Source organism: Austrofundulus limnaeus, unplaced genomic scaffold (assembly GCF_001266775.1).
Source record: "Austrofundulus limnaeus strain Quisiro unplaced genomic scaffold, Austrofundulus_limnaeus-1.0 Scaffold56, whole genome shotgun sequence".
Classification (NCBI taxonomy): domain Eukaryota; kingdom Metazoa; phylum Chordata; class Actinopteri; order Cyprinodontiformes; family Rivulidae; genus Austrofundulus; species Austrofundulus limnaeus.
The window spans coordinates 1,322,445-1,333,586 of NW_013952458.1; the positions used below are offsets into that span (position 1 = coordinate 1,322,445).

Genomic DNA, 11,142 nt, shown 5'->3' on the forward strand with positions numbered 1-11,142 from the left:
AGAGGAAGAGTGTGTGTGTGTGTGTGTGTGTGTGTGTGTGTGTGTGTGTGTGTGTGTGTGTGTCTGGGAAGGAGTGGGAGACTGACACTGAAATCAAAATGAGACTCCATGCCTCAGCGAGAAAGGGATGACTTGGAAGATAAGCGTCTTGCAGAAATATAAACATCCGATTTGGTTTCACTTGTCCCTGAAGGTTAAAAAGAAGTCTGAAGAAAAGAAAACACTGAACTTTTTCCTAATAACATCTTAACATTTCAGTTTATAACATTTTAAATGTAAGTTAAACAGGTTTAGAAGTAATCTTTTTTTTTTTCCCCACTCCATCTTCTCAGAAGTCAGAACACTGATCTGGTAATACCATCGGACCCCATCGAACCATGTTCCAGGTCCAACGATTACCCATACAAGTGAGAACATAGTGTTTCTGTGCATTAAAACACTGAAACAATATGTTGTCCAATAAAAATCAATTGAACGCCCCAGATCTCACTACTGCCCCCTGAGGTTTGCAGTGGTATTACACAGGGCTAAGGGTCTTTATTTTCGAGTTAGCTTTCTAATAACTTAAAAAAAGTCTTTGACATAAAGACACGTGTTTTTATTCTTCCTATTCATTTTTAAAATCTTACAACTACATATTTTAGTTTAAATGTTTTAAATTAATATGCAGAAATGGACTTATTAACACAAGCAGTACTTACAGCTTTGACGATTGGTTTAACCACTTGTTGGACTGACAGTAAGAAAATATCAATCCATGGAAATATTGCAGTATTTAATTTCCTGATGATGCATTGATTCTAAAAATTACTGTCAATTTTTATTAAGGTTTAATGATAACTGTTATAAGAAGAAATGTAGACAAATGTAGTTTTCACTGTTTAGTGTTCTTCTGATAGCATAATAATAAACTGAATTTATTTAATGTAATGCATGGTTTGCTCTTTATGCTGTGTTTTCTTAAATTTAGAATCTTATATTGATATAAACACTGAGATACATCATATTTTTACCCAGGGTATGTATCTTTATCATTAAGTTCTTGCCAGTACACAGCCCTATTGACAGTAGACCTGTTTACATTTCCGCCTTATTTATATTCTCATAAAATTAATATTACCATATCAGAATGGTTTTGAATACATTTCCTTCTAAACTCTGTGCAATTTTACAAAACTTGGCTGCACATCACTAGTGTGCAATGGCAGATTTTTCATTGGGTCGCTAAGTTACCTGCTTGCACTCATTTAATCCATGTTTTGATAGATTTTTTCCCCCATTTTGTACACAGCAGTGTTTTTGTAAGACTTCCATCGAATGCACTGTCACACTCGAACACAAATATGGCAGACTGCATGCACGCACAGGCTGACGTTGACTCTTCACTGGGGAGTTTAAGGGTTTGGCATTAATGTAAAGCATCAACTTAAATAGGATACTGCACACATGGTCACGTACTGTACGTCGCGTAATACGGCCAAAAATTCACATAAAAATAGGTCGTTGGTAGAAACTGATGTGATGTAAGTAGCTCTGTCCAAATCACGAACTAAGGCGCAAATGTCATAAGGTAGGAGATTAAAATAGACAAAAGCAAAGTCATTTTTAATCTCCAGCTAAGCTTGTGCGGCGGTTTCTGTATGTGAGTGTGTGTCCGTGTGTGTCAGTGTGTATGTGTGGTTCTGCACTTCCCTCATCCTCACTTTCTGCTTTCTATTCTCTGCTGCATCGATCTCTCTCCCCCCTTCTCGTTTCATTCTTTTTCTTTCATTTCCCTTCTTTCCTCAAAGGACAACTCACCCAATACACGGGGATCAATACGCACCTCACAAGCATAAAATCATTGTGGTGCGTGCGCGCACACACAGCGCACATGTATTTATGTGAAGGATCTCGGTTGGTACTATGCTGGTATGTGAGGTGTTTTTTTACTTTGCAGAGGGGAGAAAATCCGTTCCTTTGAAAGGCATGATCTGTAATTTCTACACAGTGTTGCCTTGTTGAGATATTACTCCACCACTGGCTTTGTTTTCACAGTGATTTATTACGTTTTGGATATTTTGTCTGTGTGAAATGTTATTTTCTGGCTGTTTGACTCCGTGAGACAGGGATTGAAAGCATATGAGATTTAGAGATGAAATTAAAGCTCGGTTGATGTTTTAGTTTATAAATGGAATAAGACATACTTTGGAGGAATGGTGTGGCTTTCTTTTTCCAAGTTAAGGAAAGCAGAAAAACGGTTTGAGTCTGAGCCAAACATGTGTGAACGCATAACAGGTACAACAAACCACATGTGAATCGCCAACAAAATTTAGTCCACCTTGTGAATTCCCACCTCGCCCCTGTCTTGGAAGATTATTCCAGGAGCGGTAAATGGACGCAAGCAGCGTGAGGAAGAATTTCTAGCTCTGACCTTTATAAATACAATGTAATCTTCTTTATCCCATGTGGTCCTAATGCGGGACTGATACCCAGACCTTTGGGATTTTAAAAGTCCCACGCGTGACATTCAATTTCATGTGAGTCGAGTGAAACTGCAGAGGCGACCAAACGAGGTAAATGGGAATATGTGCTTTCAGCAGATCAGAGAAGAGTTCCTTTAAAGTTTCTCTTGTTTGCATTTCTGCCCAGTAGAGCTAATTATGTTGAAAGGACAGATGCACACACTGCAGCTATGTTTTCATAGAGTTCCTATTAAACATCCCTTCTCTCTTTCTGTGTCTGTATGCATTCATGTGTGTCAGGCTACATGTGTATCTGTGTAACGGCATGTGCTGCTGCTTGCACACTGCTTGCATACCAAGTTACATGCAACACGTTTTGCATTTGCATTCTGACTGAGTGTGGGGAAGAGTATGTGTGTTCTGAGAGGAAATTAAAGTTTGAATTATATTTTATTGGTGGACTGATAATTTGGCATTGCTTTGTATCTGCCACAGGAAATTAGAGCTTATGTTTGAATCTGTGTGTGTGTTTGTGTGTGTGTGATAAAGAGACACTGTCAATTTGTTTGCCTAATGCTCATATATTGTATTCTGAAGATATACTGCTATATAAACATTAATGCTTCYTAATTTATTTTGTCCAATCAACCAMAAGATACTTTGTTTCACTTTTAGCTTCCCAAATCTTTAACTTTATTATATAAAAGCAACAGAAAGGGCAGATAAATATCCTAAAAACAAGTAGAAGTTTAAGTCAGTCTTGTGTTCACACCTACAAAAACTGACAATTAATTCAAATTTTTGTGCACTAACAATAGACATTAGCAGGATTTGTTTTGCAAAATGTATTTGAAACTGCCACAGATAACAGTTTCACTGTATGTATTAAAAAAAACAAATATTTCTTCTAAATAACTACTCTACAATATAGTAGATTGGACAACTGGGAGATGATGGGTCTCTCTTAGGTATATCTTAGGTCTTTGGTTGATTTTTTTTTTAATCTGTTTATTTAGAGACATGACTTTCTAAAGCAGATGAACAGACTCGTATAAATCTATTTTAGGAGTGACATTTCTTTTTTTTTCTTCTACACTCCCAGTTGTTTAAAGAAACTCAACAAACCATGATGACCATGCCAAGTTTTTAGCAAATAGGCTGGACTAAAGATGAAAGAAAWAAAAGAGCCATTCTTGAAAGAAAAAACTTAGAAGGAGCTTCATTTAATCAGAGAAACCATAGCTCAGGACCACTTAAAAAATACAAGAACTTTAGATGCTTGGAAGCAAACTTATGGGAAAGAAGGAAAAACTTTTGTACAGTTTTATGAATTTATTGTTACTAGATTTTAATGTGTTTTTTTTTTATTTTTATTGTTTATTTTACCACTGCTCCCTTTTTAGGTGTCAGCTTTCTTATTTTTGCTCAAATAAAAAGTTAATCCACAAAGTTGAACTACTGCATGCCACAGAAAGTTTGACTTTTAAAAYGTACACTCCAGTGAGCCTTGGCGCCATGTTTTGCACGGTCAGTTTCTGAACATCATGGCCTGTTTTCATGAGCAYGACCTGCAGAACTATATTGTAGGCCGAACACATTTTTTTTTATTTTTCTAAAAAAAAATAAAGCAACAATACAAAATTGCCCAACAACTTGCACTCCCATTGCAAACTGAACTGTGCACAACAAGCCAAATTTCTTGGAAATCTTAATAAAAGTCTGTTGTTAAAAAAAATAGGTGTGAGATTATTTAAAGGATATTTCAAAAAGCATGTATTAATTTGTGAAATGTCAAGACTACATGTCGACCACAGTGAATTGATTTTATAACCATGAGCATCATCTGACAAAATGATTATCGACCACTACTGTGCTTTGGTTACGACTGCAGTTACGCATGCAGTCTCCCGCAGAGAGAAAGTTAGTTTATATGTGCAGCTTATGTCTGACGCTTCAAACTGTTACTGTCCTTTGGAGGCGCACATCATGGTGACAACCTCAGTGCTGTCTGGTGATACCTATCGACCAGCCCACCAGCCGTTTGACATCAATACGGCTGTAAAGCTGTGATCTGTCTGAGCTCAAAGGCACTTTTCTTACACATAAAAATAAAATCAGATCAGAGATGAGGATCTTCTGCTCGAGACTTCCACAGGAGTGAGCTTTCTTTTCTCTGCCTGGTTATATATTTTTTGTGTGTGTCTGGTAAGGGATACACACTGATATGTACCCATTATCTGTTTTAAACACATTCAGATACACACGCACTGGCAAAATTTGCTCTTGACTGTTTAGGTTTGTGTAGCAGTCATATTTCCCATTAGGACACAGACTCAAATAAACAGTCATGCTTGAAGAGGGGGAAAGAATCAAGTGCGAGTCTGCTTGTGTGTGTTTTCCTAGTCCATAAAATATATATCTAGATAAGTTGTCATTTTTACCTGTTACTGTATTATTATTTTTGTCCGTGGAAATGTTTTCAGACAAGCTTTGCGCTTGGATATCTGGGTGTTTCTTGTAGATTGGAGAGTGTGTGTCATGGCAGTGTGTGGCTTTACGCTCTGTAGCAGTCTACAGCAGTCTGATTGTCTGTAAGGAACATTGCATTTGGCTTCAAAAACAAATGACACCATTTTACCCACATTTGGAGCATTTCTGGTTTTTCCACACATGCCACGCTGTCACACCGCAGACATCTGTACGTGGATGGTAGCAGCTTGTTGGCTCAGGCAAATGCAGCGCCATGTGCTACGTTTGGGCAATGTTTGCTTATGACGGGAAGGCTCCATTCACATGTGCTTTGGATCACCCGATTTAAATATGTTTCAGCTTTTTGCAAAGTGTAAAATTAGTCGTATTCGTAGACAAGTGCGTAGTATTGACTTTGAGATCCTGGAATTTGCCTGTGTAGTTTTCTTTGGATTATTCTGTGGAAGCAGGGCAGGGCATGGATTAGAAAGATGTTCTTTGTAAAGGGCCAACTCAGTCCAACACGTGTGTCTCTGCCTCTGAAGACGCTGACTTCTTAAGCACCTGGTATGGTGGTAGTTTTCACTTTGCATTGGTGTTGTACAGAAGGTTGTTAAGGCACATTCACTAGCTGTGTAATCCAATCAGTGTTCAGCCAATGCATGCTGTGGTTGCCAAGGGAAATGCACACGTTTGTCTTTGTAGTCACAACATTGGTTTAATTTTTTTAAATTTCTGTACCCTGAATGAGCCGAGAGCCGTGCAAACTGGCACAGAAGCGCCACCTTGATATACTTCATGGCAGCTGCTGAGTACGAGATCATCTGGAATCACTGACATATCAAAAGGCTTTTTGTAGTCGCCTTAGCTTTACTGGCACTCTGTAAAACTGCTGATTTATGACAAGCCACGCCTGTTTTACGCAGATGAAAGAAAGCAATTAAAATAGTTTTAATTGTTTGTATATTTTTGATCAAAAAGAATAAAAGTAACAAAAGCCAAAAGTTTTTGGTAACCAATTGAAAATATGTTTCTAATTTTATGTCGTGTACGTGCGTTTGGCGCCGTCTATTCCAAAACATCCTTATCTCGGTGTTTCATTTGTTCCGACACGTGTCGCTTACACACAAAGCAGTCTCATTGGTTCAGCTGGGCATCCGTGACACACTCGTTCCACCCTCCCCTCCAGCAAAAACAACCAGGTGTTTTTCATCACGTCGACATGGCAACGGTAAAACACGGTGGTTATTTTAGCTCCTAGCTGTAATTTAGACGTTTACATCAATTACTGTTATAATCAGCTTCCAAACACACACTACTGGAAGTGCATGTGCATGCGTGTGTTCTTTTTATGCTCGCGTATTTCTGGCATGACTTGCACATCCAGTCGCTCAGTTCTCATATGTTTCTTTAATTTATCTCGTTGCCTCTGTGTCTGTGTAAGGCAGGAGCGACACACTACAACCTCTGGGGTGTGTGTGTGTGTCTGTGTGAGTCTGAGCAGCGTCCCCATTTACAGGCATGCGGGCCTAAGAGTGTGTTCACACATGGAATCAATATTGAGGCCAGATGTTCGTTTTGCTACAACAAGACCTCTACACGCAACACTGGCCAGCTCCACAAACAGACACACACATAGAAATGCACAGAGCATGCCAATCTGGCAGCACTTGTGTAATTAGGAAGCTGATTGGTTAGATTAAATGTCCATCTGACCCCTGACCAATAGTTAATTAGAAAACCTTGCCTTCAGTCCCTGTTTTCCCTCGTCTTTTGGCTCTCTTGATGTCTTTCCCCCTTCTTTATCTCAGCTTTTAATCGGAGATATTTTCACACACTCATGAGTTTTGCTTTGGTAATGGTAACTGATAGTAATTTGGCAAATGACAAAGAAGAAATACTCAAAAATACTTTGTTTTTGGCTACCAAGAATGTAGAATTCCACATCTGCCCAACTTCTTCCTGAAATAATGTTACTTGTGTTGTTAAAATTCAAATCACCTTTTCTCCACTCCTCCACTAAATCATTGCAGTATTTTGAATCATGTATTTCAAACAGAAAATTGTTCCAACTTGTTTGAAAGGGTTTTGGTCTTCATAATCGAAAGGCATGTTTTTGACATCAAGAATTTGTTGCTAGAGGTTCTTGTTTTAATTTATTACTTGACTCTTAAGGTCTCCACATACAACATATGAAGCTGAACAGTTTGATGCCAGATCAGTGGTTGTCCTAAGTTTTTTTTTTTTCCCACATATCTTTCATAGCTCCTGAGACACACCGAGCCGAGCTCCTGGGAAACTCCTCCCGCTACAGTATACGTCAGTTCACGGGGTTCCTTTCCGCTGGAGTCTACACCAGAAAAAAAAATTAGATCTGTTATTTGTCCACAAATCTGACCCAGTTAAAGCTCCACAATTTTCTGCAGATGGATTTCTCTGTGCACAACATCTGTTTTCATCTTCATTCGTGAGTTTTTGGATGTTTGACTATCTGTGTGGGCGTGGTTGATGCAAAATGGAGCCTCCGAGTGCTTTCAGCGTAAACAAACATGGCCACAAACTTCTGACCAATCACACAGTAAGTTCTTATGTGGAGCGGGGCAAAACGTTCTCCTGGCGGGATGTGACAAGAAGGGGCGGCAGATTCAAAACTGCGAAAAGAATGACGCAATTTTTGTCACGCATCTGCGACAGTGAGAGACTATTTCAGCAGTTCTGATAAAGCAGGCAGGAGCCTTTATTCAGTCAGATGGGTTGCTATGGAGAAAGCATTCAAAGTAGAACTGGTAGAAGATTTTAAAGCGTTTTCCAATATTCAAAAAGAAAAAAAAAWAAGTAGGTCCTCTGGTTGGGTTCTTCTTTAGTGAAACATTTTGTCTCTCCTCCAAGAGACTTCTTCAGTCTGATGAGTTTCAGGTGAACTCAGCCTTATAAGCACTRCCTCTGGAGTTTCAGAGAAACTGACGTTTGTTCTCTAAACATGACATCCCAGTGGCTTTCAAACCACAAAACACATTACGACAACGATTAGTTGAACCCAAAGATCCAGTTCCCCGACAAAAACACACTAATATAGTATACAATGTATAATATATGCTGTTAAGTGTCAGGAGGACAGAACTGTGATCAGTCATACATCGGGGAAACAAAACAGCCACTGTTCAAAAGAATGAGCCAGCACAGACGAGCTACTTCGTCGGGTCAGGACTCTGCAGCTTACACTCATCTACAGGCCAGCGTTCACTCTTTCAGGGATGAAGATGTTCTCATCCTTGATAGAGAGGAAAGCTGGTTTGAGAGAGGAGTAAAGGAAGCGTTTTTGTGAAGAAAAACCGTCCATCATTAAACAGAGGTGGAGGCCTTCGTGTCCAGTTGTCCTCCTCCTACAACGCTGTTATTGCAAGTATGACTCCGACCCCTGTGAGCAAAAGGTGTGAATCAGGGCCCTAATGATACCCAACACAAAGAGGGAGGGARGGACAAAAACAAGGGGATGTTGAACCCCCGCTTGCACTCACTACATTCACATTACACAACACGRGTCAGRTGATGGGGCACATGACCCTCTATGAACAATAGACCCAATCAAGCCTATTGTTAGTCRATGGCCCTCGTTTGCATGTGACTAACCTGTTTGTCCATGTGGAGGCAGTGCTTATAAGGCTGAGTTTCACCTGAAACTCATCAGACTGAAGAAGTCTCTWGCAGGAGAGAYGAAACGTTTCACTAAAGAAGAACCCATCCAGAGGACCTACTTATTTTTTTCTTTTTGATTTTTTTTCTACCTGGATTACTGAGATGCATCAGGACGTTTTCCAATATTATTTTGTAAGAAAAAAAAAACTCTTATGCGCACAAAGGCTTGTGGTATTTCCCTAACCCTCCAGCTGCCTCTGGGTCAAAATGACCCATGAGGCCTCCGTTTTAAAACTTGTAGGTCATTTTTGACCCTATAGGGCAGCAAAATGTTTAAGATATCATCACAAGGGAAAACAATGTTTTTGTGTTTTAGTCTGAAGCAACATGATTATTGTGCTTGAATTGACATTGCTTTGATCTGTATTTTGCCTTATGTGCTGCAGAGCACTCTTGTTTAAAGAAAGTTTTATCAGTTTTGTGTTATGTAGCTAAAATACTGAACGTACATTTACCTATGTCAGCTGAACTATTTTTTTAGCACAATCTTTCCTCTACCACGTTCTTAAAATCTTGTAGTCAATTCTGTGTTTTGGTAAAGAATTCTGCAGATGGAAACCATCATAGCAACATTAAACTTAATTTTCTGAAATCAATACTGTCTATAATTTAAAAATACTCTAAAGCTGCGGTTTTCACTTTTTSGTTCAAACCAATGACAAACACACACACTCGTGAAAAACAATTAATGCTGGCATACATGAAGGTTCTACCTGTCATCTTGACACTTTAATCCAATTCACTTAAGGGCATCCAGTCACACCCATTGTCGGTGTGTGTGTGTGTGTGTGTGTGTGTGTGTGTGTGTGTGTCTGTGTGAGAGCGAAAGAGCCAAGTGCGTGTACACGTTTTGGTGTTTGGGAAGAGGCAGTGCCATGGCAACTCGGCGGCCGAAGGCCTTCTTGGCGAGGTTACAAGACTGCCCTGGGCATGAGCGATTGCAGCACAGTGCCATCAGTGTGTGTGTTTGTGTGTGTGAACAGAATGTAGAGTGGAGATTTTCACTCTCAACTACTCTTAGTGGAAACGTACATTCAGCCTCAAACTTGTAATAGACACACACAAAGTCAGTGCCACGAATACTTGATAAGGGGTGAAGGCTGGAGAAAGATGCATCACTTTCACTCTTTTTCCCTTCCCGTCTMCCCCACTCTGCTCCTCCCCTTTTTCTCTGTTTGTCTCCCGCTTTGTGTTTCCCTGTGGGCTCTTCACTCATTAGGAATTCTACGTTGGTGTCTGCTTGTGTGTGTTTCCCTGTGCAAGCGTGTTTAAGAATTCTGCTCCACTGGCATGATGCATCTTGTACACTCAATTTCCCCTAAGACCATTTCTCTTTTGTTCTCTTTCTCTCCCTGTGCGTCTGGCTGGCTGTGCAACACAATAGCACCCGACACAACTTAGCACAGCTTCAACTGTTCAAGACTTGTTTGCTCCTGGAGTATATATATCGACTTATATTGTGTTACCTTTGTCCCATGATGCTCAGCAAACAGGGCCAATGCTAAATACATTGTCTGGTTGTGCTGTAGGACTGTTTTATTAAGTTTTAAATTTTGCTTAGAGCTAGAGTTTGCTCAGGACCTGTGCTACTTCATTTGTCCGACACACTGTGTGGCAGTATCTTATGGTGACRTAGCTTAATTTTATAAATAAAATGCATAATGAAAGCAAACTTTTTTTTATGGTTGTTAATACAGTTGTTTAGTTCAAAGTGATGAAAGAAAGAAAAAAACTTTGGAGCAATATAGAAAAAAATAATTTTTCAATTCTGAAAAGCAATCTGCCTACAAACCAACCAACTTACCTACCACTTTATTTACCAACTRAGGTCATATTCACACCTGACACATTTGGTCCATTTTAAACGAACCAGAGTTAGTTTCCAGCATTGGTCATGGGACACATTTACTGATGTCACTCCAAAATTAGAATACCACTGTTAAACCACCATTAAATTAGCTGCTTCTGACATTTTAAATGCTAYTGCAGTTGTACTATAAGCAAAAATGTGCACATTAGAACCGCAGCAGGCAGGACTTCCTTGTTTTCTTCTGGGTCTGTGCGCTCAGTCCYGCCCCCATCCTTTCTGTCCAATGGGAGCAATGAWCRTCACCCTCGTGGCTTTRTTTACAAGTTATAGTTCGTTTGYGCAAACWGCACCAAATGAAAAAAATAAAGTCCACTTTTGGTCCAGACCAAACAATTGGACCAAAGGACTTTCCTGGTCTAAATACACCCTTATATTCTATCTTGCTTATAAACTTACCAATTTACTCAACATTTTTTACCTACCTACCAATTTTACCTACTTATCAACCAACTTGCATGCCAAGTTACTTACCTTGTTTCAATTTACCTTCCAACTTACCACCTTACTTACCTACTAAAATGATTTTAGCTTGGAATGTAAGTTGGATTGTACTTAACAATTTACCAACCAAATTGCCTACCACCTCATTTATGGAGGACCAAACCTATCATTATTGGAAATAAATGTATAAATATATAACTGGCGTATTAAAATAAATTATAG

General features: G+C 39.3%; 1 protein-coding gene across 1 annotated transcript in view; it reads left to right on the plus strand.

The window, feature by feature from the left end:
* LOC106518147 (zinc finger transcription factor Trps1) overlaps positions 1-11,142 on the plus strand; it is a 109,837-nt gene that overhangs the window by 70,023 nt on the left and 28,672 nt on the right. The gene's annotated exons all lie outside the window — the stretch shown is intronic.